The sequence below is a fragment of the Drosophila miranda genome (assembly GCF_003369915.1).
Source record: "Drosophila miranda strain MSH22 chromosome Y unlocalized genomic scaffold, D.miranda_PacBio2.1 Contig_Y2_pilon, whole genome shotgun sequence".
NCBI lineage: Eukaryota > Metazoa > Arthropoda > Insecta > Diptera > Drosophilidae > Drosophila > Drosophila miranda.
The window spans coordinates 16803461-16821575 of record NW_022881614.1 but is presented as its reverse complement, the minus strand read 5'-3'; positions in this window follow the sequence as shown (position 1 = coordinate 16821575).

Here is an 18115-nt window from a genome sequence, read left to right as displayed (position 1 = left end):
ATATTGCCTTCGATGGCATTCCTTCTGCCCTGTCCTGTTCTCGCTGTTTCTAGCGAAAGTACAGTAAAGTGCCACATCGTCAAACACTTGGTTCTGCCTGGCGCTTGCTCAAACTTATTTTCGCAGCAGATTTGTATAAATTTGCACTCGACTCAAGTTCGACTTTCCATTTGCTTGCGGAACGAAAGTTGGTTGTCCTTAGACGTGTTCTACTTTGTCCTCAGATAAGAACCAGCTGACGTCATGATTATCGCCAGACACACAAACAGATGAAGTTTTCTGTTGGTGCATGAACAGACACACATACACACTTAAATATAAGGGCTTTGGATAACGTTGTCTTTCGGTTGCGTTTCGGTCAAGGAAATGGACTGCCTGCCTCGCTCTACCCCCCACACCCATCCCCCACCTCCACCCGCGCCATCTAGCATCCGCCACCCACTGGAGGACATTGTGCCAGTTTTATATTTTATGCATATATAATACATACACAAATATACACATACTCGTACAGATAGATAGTTTTCTTTTTGTTTGCCGAGGGCCGCCATTTTAATCGCATTGCTGCACAAAAAAGCAGGCAGTTCTCTTCTCCTCTCCCTCTCTCCTTCCTTTCCCCTTTAACCATGCTCCCATGGTATATATAGTGACATATCCATAATTCCACACATCCCATACACATTATGTTTATGTACAATTCATCCACCCCATCCACACAAGTAACAGGACCCCACTCAAGAATCAATAACTGTTTCTTCCCATACAGGACCCCACTCAAGAATCAATAACTGTTTCTTCCCATACTCCAAGCTAGGGCCCCCCATAATATAAACAATGGACCACATTGTTTCATCAACATTAGAATCACGCCACTCTCGAGAAATCGATTCTTTAGAATCACGCCACTCATGAGGACCAATCAAAGCTAGACATAAAACCAAGGAGTATCACATTCCTAGCTCCGTCATGTAATGCAACACCGATCGCCAGCAGTGGATGCCTTTCATCAAAGCCGACGCATCCCCAAATATCGATCCAGGCACGTACGCCACCGACACGAAGATGCAGCCGAGGAAAACAACGCCCGAAGCCAGAGTCGTGAGTTCCAAGAGAAGGGCTCATGGAAACTAGCCAGCAGCAGAGAGATCAGTTCCGTTTGAGACAAGCAGACGTAAAGTTAAGTCGGGGAATTCAACCAATCTTGTGACATAAAGAAATTAAGTACTAAAAATAAAATCTTTTTTAAAAACTAAATTTCGAGTTGCGGATATTTAACTGGCGCAGTCGGTAGGATTTCGTTTAAAATTAACTCCTATATTTCGGTAATGGTCAGCTTGTGTAATTTCTAATTACTGTAATCACGTAATCCCGGAATCGTTAATAAAATTGTGAAATCCGCCAAAGAACCTATGTGTTACGAGCACATACGATTTGCAAAACTAAAATTAAGTGAACTGAAGTAAGCGGAGATAGTGATCCACCAAGAACAGTGAAACTAAATACAAAATCAAAAAACTTACAAGTGAACCAAAATAAAGTTTAAAACTACTGAAAACAAAACAAAACCCAATCAACACCAACAACATGGCGTTACCACCACTATCATTGAGCGAAATCCACTTGAACCCGGCACTGCTGTCGATCAGACAAATACCTGCCTATGACGGTTCATCTGGACAGCTAAGCTCATTTATCAAACGAATCGAATATGTATGCGGATTATATCCAACTGAAGATCTTCGCCAACAAAGGATCCTATTTGGAGCGACCGAGATCCAACTGTCAGGAGAGGCACAACGCATATCGCAAATGATACAACCCAACACGTGGCTCGAACTGAAGACGGCGCTGATCAACGAGTTCAAAAATCACACACCATATGAAGAACTCTTACGACAACTATACATATATCTTCGTAAGTTTATAGAAGAATTAGAGATAAAAGCATTATTAATAAACAATAAGCTAAACTTAGAAAACATACCAGAAAATAATGTCATTTATAAAAACGCTTTGAACAACACAATTAAAGATGTTGTAACGGACCTGCTTCTTGGTTCGCTTGAGTTTGCTGGGCTCGCTCAGCGGTCGGCCGATTCGTCGCAACGTATTTTTATTGTTGCCCCCAACGACAAATGATAAGACCCTCCTTTTCTTTAATCGAATCTCTCTTTATTCGTACTTATATTAGGACTTAGGGCTAGATGCTACAGTTCAGCTTATCTATGGATCTCCACCACGCGTGGGCTCTCGTCGGGTGTGGCAGCGTTGAGGCTATTGATTGGGGCAGTTTGACCTCCGCTATTGCTTTGGCCCGCCACGCAAATCCGCACTCTACGTCTCGCACTCCCCTCTTAGCTTCCGCCGGCAACTGTGGATCACCTCTTAACTTAGACTCACTCTGGGGCAGGCGGGGCCTGTCTTCCTGTTGCTATTCACTTCACTGCACTTCTTCGAACCGTACCGGGTATTACTCTCACGTTTCGGCGGGGTTTCAACGTGCGCGCGCGATCACTTCTCCACGGAAAAAGAGACCCGCTTCGTTGCCGCAGCCTCCTTTTATAGCCCCTTGACGGGCCCCGGCTCGGCGTTGGTAGTTTTCCATCGCCGTCTCCTGGTTTCCACGGCCTTCGTAACGGGGCCTGGCCGGTGGCGTGATCCCATGCCCATATTTGGTCATGCGTCGGATCGCTGCCGGCCCGATCCCGCCGTCTCCTCTGACTCTCGCGTTTCTCTTGCTCCGAGAGCGGGACACTTCTCCTCTCGGGGCCCTTGGCCTCTTCGCCGCATCCGGATATCCGGGGGTATCTGGGCTGACCTTCGCCTTATCCAGCCAGCCATCAGCCTTTATCCGACCGTCCCACCGCCTTTATCCGGCTATGCTTTGGTCGAATTCGGCCTGTGGGAACCACGGTTCCTCACACTCCCCTCTTTCTTCCCGCAGCGGAATACTCCCGTTTTCCGCGACCTTGCGACGGAGTGTGCTTTCCTCATTCGAACGGCCCCATTTTACGCGCGCTCCTTACGGCATCTGGGATCACGGGCGCCCTGGCGCCCTCTGGCGCCTTTGCTCGGGCGGCGCTGCCAGCCCTTGCAATTTTCTGGCTGGGGCCGAATCCCCACCTATCGATAAGGTGTAGGGGCGTTTAGGCGATCCACTCGATATTTCTCCCCAGTAAGTATTCCACTTTTCTCATTTTCGTCTCTCTTTATTCATTTTCTTCCCGCGTGTTTCGCCCTTGATTTTTATACCCGATACTCAAAATGAGTATTGGGGTATATTAGATTTGTGGTAAAAGTGGATGTGTGTAACGTCCAGAAGGCATCGTTTCCGACCCCATAAAGTATATATATTCTTGATCAGCATCAATAGCCGAGTCGATTGAGCCCTGTCTGTCTGTCCGTCTGTCCGTCCGTCCGTCCGTCCGTCCGTCCGTCCGTCCGTCCGTCCCCTTCAGTGCTCAAAGACTATAAGAGCTAGAGCAACGATGTTTTGGATCCAGACATCTGTGATATGTCACTGCTACAAAAATATTTCAAAACTTCGCCCCGCCCACTTCCGCCCCCACAAAGGACGAAAATCTGTGGCATCCACATTTTTAAAGATACGATAAAACCAAAAACGCAGAATCGGTGAGGATGACCATATCTTCTACAGTGCAAAATCTGAACCAGATCGAATAATGATTATAGCCAGAATCAAGAAAACAATTTCATTCTTTCTCGCTCTGTCTCTCTCTAACACACAGGTTTCATGGTCGGTTTTGTCAATTGCAAAATATGAGTTCAAGGATCTCAGAACCTATGAGAGCCAGAGCAACCAAATTTGGTATCCACACTCCTGTGATATCGGACCTTGACCGTTTCGTGTCCAAATGTCGCCACACCCCCTTCCGCCCCCGCAAAGGACGAAAATCTGGGGCATCCACAAATCTCAGAGACTATTAAGGCTAGAGTAACCAAATTTGGTATCCGCACTTCTGTTAGATCTCACTATAAAACGTATATCTCAGAATTTCGCCTTACCCCCTTCCGCCCCCACAAAAGACGAAAATCTGTTGCATCCACAATATTGCACATTCGAGAAAACTAAAAACGCAGAATCATAGATAATGACCATATCTATCAGATTGCAGAATCTGGATCAGATCGGATCATTTTTGTAGCCAAAAGCAAGAAATCAATTTTCAGTGGCTACGCAGCGCCCGACGTCACGCTCAGACTGATATTCTGTCTCTCTCGCACGCACTCTTTGTCGTGTCGTTTAATATTAGCGGCGTCTGCCGGAGGAGAGTTATACTGACTTAGTATCGGGTATAACCGTAGAGTTGCGGTGTCCGCAGCAACTCACAACGCTCCCCCTCGTTTCTTTCTTTTTTTCCTTTTGCTCTTTTTTTTCCTTTCCCCTTTTTATACTCGATACTCAAAATGAGTATTGGGGTATATTAGATTTGTGGTAAAAGTGGATGTGTGTAACGTCCAGAAGGAATCGTTTCCGACCCCATAAAGTATATATATTCTTGATCAGCATCAATAGCCGAGTCGATTGAGCCCTGTCTGTCAGTCCGTCTGTCCTTCCGTCCGTCCGTCCGTCCGTCCGTCCGTCCGTCCCCTTCAGCGCCTAGTGCTCAAAGACTATAAGAGCTAGAGCAACGATGTTTTGGATCCAGAGTTCTGTGATATGTCACTGCTACAAAAATATTTCAAAACTTCGCCCCGCCCACTTCCGCCCCCACAAAGGACGAAACTCTGTGGCATCCACATTTTTAAAGATACGATAAAACCAAAAACGCAGAATCGTAGAGGATGACTATATGTTCTAGAGTGTAAAATCTCAACCAGATCGTATAATTATTATAGCCAGAATCAAGAAAACAATTTCATTCTTTCTCGCTCTGTCTCTCTCTAACACACAGGTTTCATGGTCGGTTTTGTCAATTGCAAAATATGAGTTCAAGGATCTCAGATAAAACCAAAAACGCAGAATCGTAGAGGATGACAATATGTTCTAGAGCGTAAAATCTGAACCAGATCGTATAATTATTATAGCCAGAATCAAGAAAACAATTTCATTCTTTCTCGCTCTGTCTCTCTCTAACACACAGGTTTCATGGTCGGTTTTGTCAATTGCAAAATATGAGTTCAAGGATCTCAGAACCTTTTTGTCAATTGCAAAATATGAGTTCAAGGATCTCAGATAAAACCAAACACGCAGAATCGTAGAGGATGAATATATGTTCTAGAGTGTAAAATCTCAACCAGATCGTATAATTATTATAGCCAGAATCAAGAAAACAATTTCATTCTTTCTCGCTCTGTCTCTCTCTAACACACAGGTTTCATGGTCGGTTTTGTCAATTGCAAAATATGAGTTCAAGGATCTCAGAAATAAGAGCCAGAGCAACCAAATTTGGTATCCACACTCCTGTGATATCGGACCTTGACCGTTTCGTGTCCAAATTTCGCCACACCCCCTTCCGCCCCCGCAAAGGACGAAAATCTGGGGCATCCACAAATCTCAGAGACTATTAAGGCTAGAGTAACCAAATTTGGTATCCGCACTTCTGTTAGATCTCACTATAAAACGTATATCTCAGAATTTCGCCCCACTCCCTTCCGCCACCACAAAAGACGAAAATCTGTTGCATCCACAATATTGCACATTCGAGAAAACTAAAAACGCAGAATCATAGATAATGACCATATCTATCAGATTGCTGAATCTGGATTAGATCGGATCATTTTTGTAGCCAAAAGCAAGAAATCAATTTTCAGTGGCTACGCAGCGCCCGACGTCACGCTCAGACTGATTTTCTGTCTCTCTCGCACGCACTCTTTGTCGTGTGGTTCAATATTAGCGGCGTCTGCCGCAGGAGAGCCATACTGACTTAGTATCGGGTATAACTGTAGAGTTGCGGTGTCCGCAGCAACTCACAACGTTCCACCTCGTTTTTCCTTACTTTTGCTCGCGGAACACCTCCGTGCGTGTGGCCGACATCGCAATGCGGTACCGGGTACCCCGCTCGCTCACCAGCTTCTTCACCCTCCTACCCACGAGGCGAATCTGGGTCTGCGCGCGGACCACCGCCGCCGGCCACTCCTCCCGCGGGATCGCCGTCCAGTGGACCGCCGGCCGCCGTCGACCTCTCCGGTGCGGGCCACACCCACGGTCCGCGCTCCCACGCCTCGAGTTCCACCTCCGTCGGTGCTGTCGCCGCCGTCGCCGTTTACGCGGCCCGCGTCTCTGCTTCTGCCGCTGCCTCGGCCGTCGCCGTCTGGGCCGCCGTCGCCGTTTCCGCGGTCTGCGTCCCTGCTGCCGCCGTCGCCGCCTCTGCCGCTGCCTCGGCCGTCGCTGTCTGGACCGCCGTCGCCGTTTCCGCGGTATGCGTCCCTGCTGCCGTCGTCTCCTCCACTGCCGTTCGCATCGCCGCCTCCGCCGTCGCCGCGGCTGCCGCTGCTTCGGCCGTCGCCGTCGGGACCGCCGTCGCTGTCTGGGCCGCCGTCGCCATTTCCGCGGCCTGCGTCTCTGCTGTCACCTTCGCCGCTTCTGCAGTCCGCATCGCTGCCTCCGCCGTCGCCATTGCTGCCGCTGAGGTCGTGGGGGCGGGTCCGGGGTCCCTCCTCCGCGGGTCCCTGTTGTTGCTGCCGCGTGGACTCTTCTCCCACACCCGGGCGCCGGCCTCTGGCTGGGCTTCGCTCGGGGCGGGCCCCGAGGCCCACGTGATGTGCAGGGTCTGGTGGTGCCACACCATCCCCTGGCGCACGGCGGTCCGCACCTCCTGCGATACATACGGACCCATAACGGCCGCCTCCGGTCCCCTCCACTGTGGTTGCTGCTGCCACTGCTCCTGCCCCTGCTGCTGGTGATGCGGCTGCTGGTGCTGCTGCTGCTGGTGCTGCTGTTGCTGCTGCTGCTGCTGCTGGTGCTGCTGTTGCTGCTGCTGCTGGTGCTGCTGCTGCCGGTGCTGCTGGTGCTGCTGGTGCTGCTGCTGTTGCTGCTGGTGCTGGTGCTGGTGCTGCTGGTGCTGCTCCTCCTCGGCCTGCGGCTGCCGCCTTTCGGATCCCTCGTCATCCTCGGCCGGTGGCGTAGGTTGCCACAGCTCGCCTTCCTCCTCCTCGGCCTGCTGCAGCCGCCGCTGCCACTCGGCCTCTGGGTTCGTAGCCTGCTTACCCGTGGCCTGGGGCGGCGTTCCCTCGGTCTCCGCCTCGTCGGTCCGGGGCTGCATCCGCGGCAGCACCACCCGGAATGGTGGGGGTGGCTCCTCCGTGCTCCTCCGTACTGGCGGCTCTTTCCGCCTGTCGCCGCCGCGCCTCCATCCGCTCGTCCCTCCGCCGCCTGATCGCCCGCGCCCTCTCCAGCACTTGGTGCATCCGGCGCTTCTCCTCCGGCGTCGCCTCCTGAAACCTCCGCCTCACCGCCTCAATTTTGTCGCGCAGGGTCAGCGGCCTTCCATTCCTCGTCTCCGGCTCCGCCCTTTGCTGCCGTCTCCATCTGGCCTTCTCCTGAGCGGTTGGCGCGCGCGGGCCGTCGGTGCATATGACCTCGTCGTCGTCCTCCTCCTCCTCATCCGATGACACCGTCGGCGACACCGAGTCGTGCCCCAAAGGCGCCGGTGACACCAACGGCGAGGCCAGCAGTTGAAGGAACTGGGCGCCATCGCACCAATCCTCCTCGTCGCTACGCGAGAGCAGAGACGCCCGTCGCTGACGAGAAGTACCGGCGCGATAGCCCCCTTCTCCCACGATCGCCTGTTGCTCCTCCAGGAAGGCCCTCATATCATCCATCTTCTTCCTGCCATCCTCGTGGTTGAGCCCGCGTTTCATCTCCATTTTTTTTTCTTGCTGCTTTTCTTGCGTTCTTTCTGGTGATAATTACCTTCAAGTGTTCGCTGTTTCGTTTTCCACCCGCCTATATACACTCGTTGCATTGCCAATCCTTCCCTCTACCGGTGCCGGTGCTCCGTGTTTCGGTCTCTCCCGCCTGGTTCTAACGGTTGTTGCGTTTGTACTCATGGCCCTCAGCCTCGTCTCTCTGCCGGCCGCGCTCTCTAACGGCATCTTTCCCCTGGTTGTGTGAGTGCCGTCGCGCTCTCCGCTCTCTATCCGATTTCGCCTTATCCCTTTTTTTTGGATACTGTTGTGTTCTCGCCGCGTTTCTCTGTTGGCTCATGGATAAAACTTTTCCATCTTTGATGGACCCACCCCCTTCCCGTTCATGATTATTTTGCTTTTTATTCCCCCATTTTATTTTTGCTTATTCACAACTTTTATTTAGCCCTTTATTCTTGTTTATTTTAATTGCTATTTAATGGATTGATGGATTGCTAATTATTTACTTTTAATTGTTATAAAAAATTGCTATTTATTCTTACATGCCACCGCCGACCTGTCTTCTTCATCCCGTGCTGCTCGGACCCTCCTTGGCCTGGGTGAGTTCTCCCGACCCGGATGACTTTTACTCCATCCTTTCTCCCTTTCCAGCTCGCCCTCTGCCCTCAATGCGGGCCGCTTGCCGCGATTCCGCTCGTGAACAATGGACCCTCCGCCCGGGCTAGAATCTTGGGCTCACATCCCAGGGCAACTCCTATGCGCCACCGGCCGGACTCTTTTGACAGGTGTCTCCCTCACACAGTGGCTCGGACCCGAGGATCATCCGACTCCTCGCCCGGTAGTCCACGCATGAGCGGCACCCGTCGTTCCGGCCCGACGCTCGTAGTTGCCCCGTGAGTCCGCGTTGAGGCGTGAGCCTGGCCCCTGGGTTTTTCCTGGTCATCCGCTGTCTGAGATTACACTCCCCGACCCTGTATTCGCCTCCCAGCTTTGGGTGACGCGTTTCCTGTTCAGGTTTGCTGAGCTTTTCCTCTTCTCGTTTTATTTTCCTTTCTTTTTACTAATTTTCGCTTTTTTCAGATTTCTCCAACCACAGTCTTCCTGTTCGCCTTTTTTTTTTTTAATCTAAGTGGACAAGTCCATCACCCTGCGTGCTGACGAGTCTCGTGCGTGTCCTGCGCGGCACCCTTCCCCAGTGTCCTGCGTGGCACTCTACCGTTCCTGGTGCTGCGTGACCCTTTAGGGCGACCTATTACAGCCATTCTCCTTCACCCCTGTGTCTCTCGCTCCTCGGGTTGGGGTTTCAGATCTCGTATGTGTGCCGTTCTCTTCTTCCTGTCGCCCTCCTTTCTTAGGTTGCAGATAACCGGGATATAAAGTCCTCTATCTGGTATGGCCCATCGTACCTTGGTGCCAGCTTCGTGGCGAATCCCTCCGCTGCATTGGAAAGGTGGTGCTGTTTGGCCCACACGACCTCTCCCACTTTGGGTCTCCACGGTCTTCTTCTCAGGTTGTAATGCCTGGCCTGATCCTGGGCTGCCCTTTCCAAGTTGCGTCGAACCAACTGAAACAGCTCCTTTAATATCTTCGCATTTTCATCCGGCGTCTCTGTGCCTTGTCCCGTGCCAACCGTCTCCTCGTCATATAGGGCCTTTGGCAGCCGGGGTTCCCTTCCTTGCACCACGAACGCCGAAGAATATCCCGTTGTATCCGACACTCCCGAATTCATGCCCTGCTTCCGCTCCGGCCATTTTTCATCCCAACGCCTTTGATCACCCTCGGTGAACTGAGCTATCATGGTTTTTACCGTTCTGTTCGTTCGCTCTGTCGGATTCTCTTGCGGCGTGTATGGCGCCTTAAACTGGTGGCGAACTCCTAGCTGCTCCAGGAATCTTGTAAATGCCCTGCTAACTCACAGCACCCCATTGTCCGTAATGAAGACTTTGGGCGTGCCAAAACGGGCTATTATGCGCTCTCGACAGGCCTTTATTAGTGCCTCTGCTGTGGCCTTCCTCAGCGGCACCAACTCGGTCCACTTGGAGAATCGATCCACCAGCACCAACAACATCGAGTTCCCATGTTTCGACCTCGGCAGAGGACCCACAAAGTCCGCGCATACCGTTGCCCATGGTTCTTCCGGCACCTGTGTCAACATTTCTCCTGCCGCTTGTAGCTGACTTGGCTTAAAGCGAAGACATAGTTCGCACTTCCGCACGTAAGCCCTCACGTCTCTGTACATCCCTGGCCAGTAATATCTTGCCGCCACCCGTGCCGCGGTTCTCCTTCCGCCGGCGTGGCCTGCTTCCGGGCTATCGTGGCTTTCCTTTAAGACCCTTTCTCGGGCATATTTCGGCACACATAACTTCCACGAGGCGACTTCTTCGCTCCCTGCCCGGTGAGGAATGTGCCGGTACAAGTTTCCCCCTTCTCCACATAGTCGGGGTACTTCGGGGATTCTTTTCTGATCTTTTCTACCATGCCCTCTAACCACTTGCAGGGCGGCTCGCCTACTGGTTGTGTTCCCTCCTCACTTCTTATCCGACGGCCTCGCTCCGGTTGTCGGTTGTCGGTTGTCGGGAGAGTGCGTCGGCTACCACGTTGAGCTGTCCTTTCCTGTACGCGACTTCAAAGTCGTACTTCTGTAGCTCTAATGCCCATCTCGCCACTCTTCCCGACGGACTTTCTATGCTATTTAGCCATTTCAGAGCCATGTGGTCCGTGACCACCTTGAAGCGATATCCTTCCAAGTATGGCCTCAACCGGCGGATGGCCCACACAATGGCCAGACATTCTTTCTCGGTCGCCGAATAGTTCCTTTCGGGTCCATTTAGCGTCCTGCTAGCATATGATATTACCCGTTCGCCCCTTTCCGTCTCCTGCGTGAGAATCGCACCCAGCCCGTAATCACTGGAGTCTGTCTGCAGAATGAACTTCTTCGAGAAGTCGGGGCACGCCAGCACGGGGTCCGCCACTAGTCGTCTTTTCACCTCCTCGAACGCTTCTTGCCGTTCTTGTGTCCAGACCCATTCCGTCTTCTTCTTGAGGAGCCCGGACAGGGGCTGCACGAAGGTGGCGAAGTCGGGCACGAACCTCCGGTACCATGAGGCCACTCCCAAGTACTGTCTCAGCTCCTTGACATTTGTCGGCGGTTTCAATTCGGCTATGGCTGCGACTTTCTCGGGGTCTGTACATATCCCCTCACCGGTCACCTTGTGGCCTAGATACCGCAGCTCTTTCCTAAAGAACTCGCACTTGTCTGCGTTCAGCCGCAGGTTCGCCAAGCGCAGCCGTCGAAACACCTCTTTCAGGTTTTTCGGTGTTCTTCCTCTGTTCGCCCGATGACCACTATGTCATCCTGGTATGCGAACGCGTGCGGCATAATTTCTGGCCACCATTGGTCTAACGCCCGTTGAAAGGTGGCCGACGCGGAGGGTAACCCAAACGGCATCACCTTCCATTGGTATAGCCCCTTTCCGGGCACCGTGAACGCCGTGATCGGCCGGCTGCTCTCGGCCAGGGGGATCTGCCAATATCCATCCTTCAGATCTAGGCTACTTATGAATTTCGCTTCCCGCAGTTGATCGAGGATGTAATCGATCCTGGGCATTGGGTACGCGTCCTTTACTGATCTCGCGTTAACTTGACGAAAGTCCACGCACAATCTCCATTTGCCATTTTTCTTCTTTACCATCACTATAGGCGAACTGTAGGGGCTCTTTGACGGCTCTATGCATCCCATTTCTACTAGTTCGTCCACTTTCTGGTTAATCTCGGCCTGCATTTTGGGGTTCTACGGGTAATATCTTTGCTTAATCGGTTGCGGGTCTCTCATGGTGATTGTGTGCACCGCCACATTAGACACCCCATCGATCTTGGAAAATGCCTCTAACTCTCGGGCTAAGAATTCCTCCACTGGCTCTTCCCTCGCCCCCTTATTCTGCCTCATGCCCGCTGACACCCCTCTGGCGACCATTCTTAGGGTCGTGTCCGTTTCGTTGTCGGACTCCGGAGCCGTGTCTCCAGCTTCGGCCTTCGCCACGGACAGTCTTTCCTCCTGGTCTCCTCGTTCCCGATCTTGGGCAGGGATCACCACCCTGTGCCCTGCACAGGTCACCACTGCCCCGACCGCGCGGAGAAAATCCCATCACAACACTAACTCATCAATCACACCCGCCAATACGAGTAGCACCATTGGGATCTCCTTGTTCCCAAAGCATACCTTCGTTTCAATCTGGCACGTGACCTCCTGGCTATGGCCATCCGCCAACCTCACCCTTTTCCTTGCCGCCGCCTCCCGGCCTTCACCCTTTAGTCGGTCCGCCAGCTCGCGGCTCACGAAACTGCTGGTAGCTCCTGTATCCACCGTGGCTTGCAGCTCCATGCCCGCTGGAACTCTAGGCGGTCCCTCTCCAACGCCTCGAACTCGTCTGCCAGTTCCATCATGGTGTCGAAGTCCGTGCACCGGTGCGGCCTCATATACGCTCTCAGATCGGGCATGCTATTCTCACGAATCAGCTCCGTCTGCTCCTCTTGGGGACATTTCAGGGGTCGCATAAGTGTCTGCATCTCTACCATATACTCTTTGAATGGCTCGCCCCATTTCTGTTTCCGCATCCTCACTTCCTGCAGCAACTTCTCAAAGTATCCCCGCGGCAGAAAGTAAGCCTGGAAGCTCGACGAGAACTCTTTCCACGTTCTCCACTGTCGATTGTTCGCCACGAACCACATCAGCGCCCGCCCTTTTAGCAGCTCCGGCATCGCCCTTGGGATCAGATCCGGATCCAGACCGTACGTCTCGGCGGACCACTCGACCTGCTCCAAGAACTCGAGAGGCTTCGTCGTCCCGTCGAACCGGAACGACCACTCTCTCACCTGTTTCGCCACTCTAGCGTAGTCCAGGTGTGCTGGCCGTATTGTGGCTGGTTCGGTTCTCCCTCTTTCGGTCTCTCGGCTTCGATCCCTTCCTTGGTGGCGGGGCCTGCTAAGCGTCCCCGTGTGCGAGCGTTCCGGTATTGGCACTGAGAACTCGCTATCAATTCTCTCTGTATGTCGACTGGGGACCTCCACAGCGCCGCCGCGGTTGCGCCGGGTGGGGGTGCCAGGTGCTCGTACGCGGCTTGTTTGTCGTCCGCCCGGGTGTCGGCGAGGACCTGTCCGCCCGACACTCCCATACCTCAATCAGATCGGCCCACTCCGACTCATCTTCGTGTTCCCTCATCCACTCCTTAAATGTTCTTCTCATTTCGTCCACTGTGCCCTCCAGCCGCACGCCGAAGGCGTGGCCGCATTGGACAAGCTCCTCCTTTCTCAACCGGTGGATCCATTGTCCCTTCCCCATTCTCTCGTCTATATTTCTCCTCCCTTTGTCCTACTATTTGTCGTTGTAGGCCCCACGTTGGGCGCCAGTTGTAACGGACCTGCTTCTTGGTTCGCTTGAGTTTGCTGGGCTCGCTCAGCGGTCGGCCGATTCGTCGCAACGTATTTTTATTGTTGCCCCCAACGACAAATGATAAGACCTTCCTTTTCTTTAATCGAATCTCTCTTTATTCGTACTTATATTAGGACTTAGGGCTAGATGCTACAGTTCAGCTTATCTATGGATCTCCACCACGCGTGGGCTCTCGTCGGGTGTGGCAGCGTTGAGGCTATTGATTGGGGCAGTTTGACCTCCGCTATTGCTTTGGCCCGCCACGCAAATCCGCACTCTACGTCTCGCACTCCCCTCTTAGCTTCCGCCGGCAACTGTGGATCACCTCTTAACTTAGACTCACTCTGGGGGCAGGCGGGGCCTGTCTTCCTGTTGCTATTCACTTCACTGCACTTCTTCGAACCGTACCGGGTATTACTCTCACGTTTCGGCGGGGTTTCAACGTGCGCGCGCGATCACTTCTCCACGGAAAAAGAGACCCGCTTCGTTGCCGCAGCCTCCTTTTATAGCCCCTTGACGGGCCCCGGCTCGGCGTTGGTAGTTTTCCATCGCCGTCTCCTGGGTTCAACGGCCTTCGTAACGGGGCCTGGCCGGTGGCGTGATCCCATGCCCATATTTGGTCATGCGTCGGATCGCTGCCGGCCCGATCCCGCCGTCTCCTCTGCCTCTCGCGTTTCTCTTGCTCCGAGAGCGGGACACTTCTCCTCTCGGGGCCCTTGGCCTCTTCGCCGCATCCGGATATCCGTGGGTATCTGGGCTGACCTTCGCCTTATCCAGCCAGCCATCAGCCACCGCCTTTATCCGGCTATGCTTTGGTCGAATTCGGCCTGTGGGAACCACGGTTCCTCACAATGTCATTACTCGAAAACTTCCTGACAGAATGTTCATGACCTTAGCAAGAAAAGATATTACCACATTGTCTAATCTTAAGAAGGCAGCACAAGAAGAAGGATTGTACGAAAGATCAATCGAAATCGTCTCAATCAAATCGAAAGAATGTTGGAAACTATTATCCAAATTATAATACTACTAACTATCACAATCAAACTCACAGTTCATCTGGAACAGGTCAGACTAATCGAACAAATCAAAATCAAAATTCCCAAAAATTCTGGATTATACAATGAGTTCAAAAATTCCTTGAATCAAGGTAGGGCTCAGAATCCATTCAATCAGCAAATATCTCAAAACCAAGCTAGTGGGAGTGGACCCAACCAACCTACTAAAAGAGGGAGGGAGAGCCAGAGGGGCCAAACGAAGATGGACGTAAGTTTTCATCAAGCCGCCTCGGAAGAAACCGAGGAGGACCCTATATAAACATTACCATTAATAAAAGAATATTAAGGTGTATCGCTGACTCGGGATCATCGATCAACATCATGAAAGAAAATTATACAGATTCCGAGATAAAAGACGATAACCTTACGGTCCATACCATCAATGGACCTGTCCGTTTAACTAAGAGTATAATGAGGAATGCGAACAAAACATGTCCGTCCGAACAAAAGTTCTACATACATAACTTTTCCGAAAATTATGATATTTTATTAGGAAGAGAATACTTGATGGCAAGTAAAGCCGTCATCGATTCCAGAAATGACACTGTAACACTAGGAGCTAGGTCGTACCCAATCATTCAGAGTGGAGAAGCTATTGAAGCCGGCAAGACCGCAGAGAAGTGCACTGATCCCTCTACAAAAGAAGAGAAGATCGCACCTAAGTGCCTTGACCCATCTCCAGAGGGAGATCAATACTTCGCTTCCGCTCTAGACAGTGAATTAAGGGAATGTAATCAATTAAGATTGGAACACTTAAACGACGAAGAGAGGGAAGAGTTAAAGAACGTCTTATATGAGTTTAAGGATGTGCAGTACAGAGAAGGTGACAATTTGACTTTCACAAGTACAATCAAGCACGAGATCAAAACTCAACATGAAGACCCGGTCTACAGACGACCATACAAATATGCCCAGATACACGATCAGGAGGTAAACCAGCAAATCAAAGATATGATCAGGCAGGGAATAATTCGAAAGTCGAATTCTCCTTACTGCTCGACCATATCTATGATTCCGAAGAAGATAGATGCTTCAGGAAAGCAAAAATATCGAATGGTAGTAGAGTATAGAAGTCTAAATGAAATAACAGTTAAGCACAAATTCCCAACTCCACGAATTAATGAAATCCTAGACAAACTAGGTAAATGTCAGTATTTTACGACAACTGATTTAGCAAAAGGTTTCCATCAAATACCCATGGAACCTAGCTCAATCCCCAAAACTGCGTTCTCCACTAAGCATGGACATTACGAGTTCACTCGTATGCCCTTTAGGCTAACCACTGCCCCAGCTACCTTCCAAAGATGTATGAACAATCTGCTAGAAGAGTTAATCTTCAAAGATTGCTTTGTATACTTAGATGACATCATTATATTTTCCACTTCATTGGAAGAACACTTGTTGTCACTAAGGAGAGTATTTGGAAAGTTGAGAGACGCCAACTTGAAGCTACAAATGGATAAATGTGAATTCATGAAAAAGGAAACTGAATTCCTAGGTCATGTAGTCACTACTGAAGGAATAGTACCAAATCCAGGCAAAATCTCTGCCATTGTCAAATTTCCAATACCAGAAACGACTAAACAAATAAAGTCATTCTTTGGTCTGTGCGGGTTCTACAGGAAATTCATTCCTAATTTTGCAAACATAGCAAAACCCATGACACTCAAACTAAAGAAAGGAGCTGTCATAGACCCCAAGGAAGAAAAGTACGTCGAGGCATTTGAGAGACTAAAAGTACTCATCACCTCAGACCCTATCCTTGCGTTCCCAGACTTTGACAAAATGTTCACGGTAACAACCGACGCTAGTAACATAGCATTGCGGTTTTGTCACAAGAACACAAACCGATCTGCTACGCTAGCAGAACCCTAAATGAACATGAAATAAACTATTCAGCCATCGAAAAGGAATTATTAGCGATCGTATGGGCAACCAAGTATTTCCGTTCATACCTGTTCGGTAGAACATTCGAGATACAAAGCGATCATAAACCCTTGATTTGGTTGAACAACCTCAAGGAGCCAAATATGAAATTACAAAGGTGGAAAATAAAACTGAATGAGTTTGATTTTAAAATGAAATATCTACCAGGCAAAGAAAATCATGTAGCTGATGCCTTATCAAGGGTAAAGATTAATGAAAATCTCCTTGGAGAAGCTTCCAATAGCGTTGGTGCAACTGTACATAGCGCACAGGAAGACAATCTAAATCACATTGCTATCACGGAAAGACCAATTAACTATTACAATCGGCAAATTGAGCTAATAAAAGGCAATGAAGATAAGGTAGAAACAATTCGTTATTTTCACAAGCTAATCATCAAGATCACGTATAAGGAAATGACTAACACCTTAGCGAAGGATATAATAAAGGAATATCTATGCACCAAAAAGAGCGCATTATATTTCCATAACGAAATAGATTTTCCTCCATTCCAAAAAGCCTATTTAGAAATCATTAATTCTAGCAATATAACCAAAGCTATTAAATCTGTTAAAGTTATTTTATTTGTAAGACAGCAGAAGATCAGTATACAGAATTATATGTGCTTCCGAGTAACATACGCAAGAGACAGACGCCGAAAGAAGAATATCGATATGAGAACATCGATATGAGAACATCGATATGCAGCAGGGCACATGCGCAGTGTTGTTAGAGATCAATATCTAATTATCGTGGCGGTCACTTTGAACACTCCTCCTCAACACAACGCATGTTTACAAACTTTAAATATACTTAACTAATATCCAATAACATGTCAAGCACTTATAAACGATCTTTTAAACCAAATGCGAATACAAATTTATGGTGCTTAACCTTGGCTAAGTTCTTTGTGAGGACATCTGCTATCATCTCATCGGTTGGCAGATACGCAATGTTGACTTCACCTCTCTTGAGAACCTCTCGAATATGATGTATCTTGACGTCGATGTGCTTTGTACGTGCATGAAACATGGGGTTTATAGCAAGCTGTTTTGCTCCAATGTTGTCGCCGTACATCTGAATAGCTGACTCCTTGGACATCAGCTTCAAGTCAATCAGTAGGCTGCGAAAGTATATCGCCTCTTTTGCTGCAGATGATAAGGCTATGTACTCTGCCTCCGTGGAACTGAGGGCAACCGTCGATTGCTTTCTTGACTCCCAAGAAACCGCTCCTCCTGCCAACATGCATACATAGCCAGTGAATGACTTTCGGTTCGGCATATTAATCACTTGCCCAATCTGCATCAACAAAACACTCAATTGCCTTTCCTTGCTTTGTGTAGCATATCTCCCAGTCGATAGTTTTTGCCAAATATCGAAGGATGTGCTTGGCTGCCGCTTCATGCTCGGAATGAGGATCCTTGTTACGTTGTGCTAATTTGTTCACCGAATGCGCAATGTCCGCACGAGTCATAACAACAAGATAAGATAACTCTCCAATTAGCTTTTGGAACGATGTGATGTCGACCCTGCGGCAGTCCTCTTTGTTGCATGCCACCTGGTAACCAGCTTCAAGAGGCGTGGACGTCTGTCGACAATCTTTCAAATTGTACTGTTCGAGCAACTCTCTAATATACTTCCGTTGGCTGATTGAAATCGCACCCGTACTGCCTTCACGTTTCACCTCAATACCTAAAAAGTATTGCATAGGCCCGATGTCAACCACATCAAATTCTACTGCGATCTTTATCTTGATATCAGATATATCATCTAGGTCCTTGCACGCCAAAATAATGTCATCTACGTAGACAGCTATTAGACACATATTTTTACCTGGCTTACAATACAGACAGGGTTCGTTGACAGTCGGTAT